At 45.1% G+C, this 4448-nt stretch overlaps 1 long non-coding RNA gene across 1 annotated transcript; it reads left to right on the top strand.

Moving 5' to 3' along the window:
* The first annotated feature begins 541 nt into the window (after positions 1 to 541).
* On the top strand, positions 542 to 4157 carry LOC103901293. Its single transcript, XR_657730.2, has 3 exons — positions 542 to 765; positions 1884 to 2059; positions 2564 to 4157. It is a non-coding gene; the product is annotated as an uncharacterized LOC103901293 (long non-coding RNA).
* The last annotated feature ends 291 nt before the right edge of the window (positions 4158 to 4448 follow it).

The following is a 4448-nucleotide window of genomic DNA, read 5'->3' as shown; positions in this document are numbered from 1 at the left end:
AAGCTCCGGTGCTGCCTGAAAACACCCTCCCTGCTCATCCTGACCCACGGGGCTGAGCAGCAACGGCAGTGAGCCCTCAGCCTGCTTTCCACAACACCCAGGATTGGGGAGCAATGGCTTTTGAGCACCCTCAGCTGCCGCCCTGCTGCTCTCCTGGGCAGCGAAGCGATGCTGGTGGTGCCTGGGGGACTTTGCAGCAGGGAACAACAGCATCACAGCAGCATCACGGACCACAAATCGCTTTCTTTTTGTCCTTTGTTACGCATGCAGAAAGCATTTCTCCACTGCTAAGAAGCCTTGAGGCAGATCTGTCATGCCCCCTTCCTCGCCCTCTCTCTTCTCCTTCCCCTGCCTTCACTTCCAGCCCTTCTCTGGTTCCCTCCCAGCCCCTCATGTCCCCCTCCCTGAGCCTACCTTCTCCTTCTCTCTTTCCTACAGGCCGGCAAGCCACCCACTTCCCCCATTAAGCCGGACACTTTGGGGGACTCCTGTCTCCTCTCTGCAACTTGCAGCTGATTTTATCTGCCCCTGGGGGATGGTTTTCATAAGGCAGCAGTCAGCGCGGAGGTGCGGAGGCTTCCGGCCCTCGCACTAACTTGCATTCCAGCATTAAAGATAATGGATACAATGGAAAATCGATGGCGAATATGTAACTTTATCCCATTCATAGCTTCATATTGCATTACGCCGTGGCCTTCAGATACATAAAAGTGATATATGGCTGAACTTGGCAGGAAAAAAGAACACAGGAAACAAATATCTTTGGTAAGAATCACAGTCTAGGTATAACCTATATAGCAAATAGGCCTGAATATCTTCTGTTTTTCATAAAATTTCACTGCATAATTGTTTTCCAGTAATATTTGAGAGTGTAAAAAATATAAATCAAGGCTTTGTGCATATTACAGATTTCCCTTGAGTGAGATAAGAGAGAGAAAAAAAAATGACTGCTTGAGTTTCCAGCCTCAGCCAGATGCCAAATCTGTCAGAAATACTGCTTTTTTATATTATATCAGTGGAAGGAAATTATTGCTGCTATTATCTGCCCTTTGGTCAGAAGCATATTCTGCACCTTGGCTAATGTGCCTTTGTGGTGCAGCCACCTGCACTTTTTCGAGGAGTTCATCTAATTACAGGGTAGATGAGTCAGGCTGCATTTCCTATGGGCTGTCTTCAAACATAGGAAGTTATTAATACTGATTAGCTGAAAAAGTCCAGGTCTTCACCGTGACGTTTCCTGGCTAATATTAGACACACCTTCTATACTTTAAGGTGTGATAGCTGATAAGAACCAGTAGTACGGCAGCCGAGGTTTTACGGTGGTGGGTGCAGCACGGGACAGACTGTCCCAAGAGGTTTTTTTTCTTACACCTCTGAATGAATTCAAGCAGACAGGCTGGAATGAGAACGGGAAACTAAAGGTAGAGGACACAGCCTGGCATGTGTGAGTCCCTTAGGAAATGATGAGGGAGCGGCACGGTGCTGCCTCTGGTCTCGGTGCCTGGCAGCAGAAGAGAGTTATTGGGAAATTTTCCCTTCAATAGAAAGAAATATCTCCCCAAAGGAGAGCTGAAAGTTCCTAGGAGATGTTGTTGTAAGGCTTAAGCTCCTTGTTTCGGAAGAAGATTAAAAAAACCTTGTCTATTTAATGAGAATTAAGCAGCCGTAGCTAAGATCTACCAACGGGCATGACAGAGACCTACTGGGGGCAGGGGTCCCTGCACGACCCCTGGGATAGCTGGAATTTGGAGACAGAGGAGTCCATGTGGGACTGAATAAAGCGAGGCAGCAGGGTCTATTTTCAGGTCTTCCACCAATTTGCAGGTACACACTGGGCTGTTTGCCGACCTCTCTTTCACCCTTTGCTTGTCTCCTCCGTGCAGACTGCCAGGGCCAGGGGCTGTTGGTAAAGTCTCAGCTTCACGCTGGGGTTGTGGTGGCTCCCCAGGTCTCCCGTGCTAACCTAAGCTACGCTGCTTGTCATCGCTCCGGGTGAAGAGATGGAAAAGGGGATGTACTATGGCACAGTGGATGGATGGACAGGACTGTGGCGGCAACAGTAAGCTCACCTCGTGCCTGCCCCTTGGATGGGGGGATATGGGGGTGCCCGTCTGCCTGAGCAGAGTGACTGTGGCTCAGACACAGACACCTGGCCTAGCTCTGACGAGGCAGCAAAGGGGTGGAAATAAGGAGGCGGCATGGCTGGCCCCACTGGTGACAACGGGGACTTCACTGGCGTCACGTGGAAAATTTTCAGATGATAAATCAGAAGGCAGAAAAGAGGGACAGATGGACAGCGTTATGGAGATTTATCCAAGTCATGCAAAGGAGAATATGGAACACAGCCAGAAAATGCTTGAGATATAAATGATTATTCCTTACAAAATAGGTAAAATAATAAAGTCCCAGCAACCAGAATTGGAAGCTAGAGGGACAGAGATTAAATGCTTTGAACATTCACGAACCAAATCTTGTATCACAGATGCCTTGCTGTTTTATCTCTTGATTTATTTTACTTTTGCAAGCCACAGAAAAATTGTATGTGATGGTTTTTCCTTTTCAGTTCCCACTACTGAGTTTACAAAGCTTGCCAAACGTGGAGAACTTCACAGAAATCGAGAAGAAAAAGCTTCCTGGCTGGCTGGATTTTCCATTGCTTTCTCAGCTGTACCGTGGTGGCTCCTCTAATTTATTCTGCAACCAGAGGGGACAACTGCGCACAGCACAGGCATGCGAGACAGGAGAGAGTCGCTGGCACATAGCACCACAGCTGCTCTGGAACCTCAGGAAAATTGATTTTAGGTGAAAGGACTGGGTTCTCCTCGCACGCTGGGTAAATGAGGAATGCCTTTACTGAGGACCGTGGCTTTGCATGAGAACAACCTGGTGAAAGGGGGGAAAGCAGGCTGAAAAAACCTTTTCTTGCAAGGTCCCTCGGTTTTATATTCTTAGTCGCACTTGCAGAATACATCATACCGACAGGAAATTATGCTTCCTTTCTCCCTCACTTTCCTGGTTTAGATTTCAGCTCCTCCTGTGTAATACCAGCGAGTACAGATAAAGTTATTTTACAGTATGAAGTCAGTGCTTCTCCAAATAATTTAACTAATGTTTATAACGCTATCCCCTGTAAAAGGGATAAGTATTATCCCCATTTTACAGGTGTGAAAATCAAGGCAATTTGGTCATGGTGTTGAAAGGAAATTATGTTAAACTACCAGCACTGAATTCATGTAACTTATCCCACTTCTTGACTGTAGATCAGAGTTCATACAGTCACGCTCTATAAATATCTGCCAGCACGTATATGTGGGCTTCATATGAACGTAAAAAACCTACCCTTCCCTCAAACTTTGATTCAGCATCTGAATGTATCTTCCTCGTACCTAGTTTTACTGTATTTGGTCTAAAAGCCCATAACTTGAGTCACACACACGAACTTCAGAGAGAAGATTGCCAGAAATAGGGCTTCTGCTGTTGGAGGCTGCTGCCCGGTCCTAACCTGCACTTTTCATGTCTCAGTTGCAGATGAGATGGAAAATCTGAGCTGCTTTGGCCAGAAGCCTATCCTGGATTTGGATTCTCCTTTTTTTTCCTCAAACAGTATGTGCAATTACTGACTACTTTGCAATACAGAAAAGCAAGATAATCCCATTTCTGATCGCTGGAACTGGGACGGATCTGATTTGTAAAGTAAAATGGCATGCACAGAAGTAGGCAAGAAAGGGGGGAAAAAATCAGTGAGAAGCTACTTCTAGGGAATCAGGAAAAAAAAACAGGATAGGATTTCTTCCTTAGTGAATTGTTTTTGCCCAGGAACATTTCAGTCCTAAAGCAAATCCAGAAACTGTTGTGAGTCTATGACATATGACTAGTATCTTGAAAGTTTACAGCAGATTGCAACAGCCCGAGATGACATTTAGGCAGCTGAAGCCACATTCGCTAAGTTGTGTTTCACAGGGAAAAATATACTGCCTAGTGGAAATATTATGCTGTTGTTGGGTGGCAGCTTGCATTATTATTAGAGATGGCAAGGGTCTATGTGGCATTTGTACTTGAAACAAGGAATTTTAAGCAACTCGGAGCTTACGGGCTGGGCACTTCTTTGCTTGCTTTTGTATCACTTGGGTTTCTGTGTGTGCATATTTTAGCTAATGCAAAAATAAAGCCTCTTTTATTGCAACATTTCACAGAATTTTCCAGCTTAAATGAGCCAGTTTCCAAATCAAAAGGATAAACCCTGATGAAAAGTTGGCTTCTAAATGTGAAATTTTTCATGTCCACATTCCATTGGCTTTTAAAGGAAAAAAAAATAAAGTATTTCTGTAATGAAGGAAACTCACATTTTGAGGGGGGGTGTAGCCATCCTCTAGCAAATGGTAAAAAATTTGTGTCAAATTGAGGAGGGTAGGTTTTTTCCACCATTTTTACACACTTCTGGTTGCCTT

The sequence above is a fragment of the Aptenodytes forsteri genome, unplaced genomic scaffold, assembly GCF_000699145.1.
Source record: "Aptenodytes forsteri isolate BGI_AS27 unplaced genomic scaffold, ASM69914v1 Scaffold410, whole genome shotgun sequence".
Taxonomy (NCBI): domain Eukaryota; kingdom Metazoa; phylum Chordata; class Aves; order Sphenisciformes; family Spheniscidae; genus Aptenodytes; species Aptenodytes forsteri.
The sequence above is the reverse complement of the archived record's forward strand: the minus strand, read 5'-3'. Positions and strand labels throughout refer to the sequence as shown.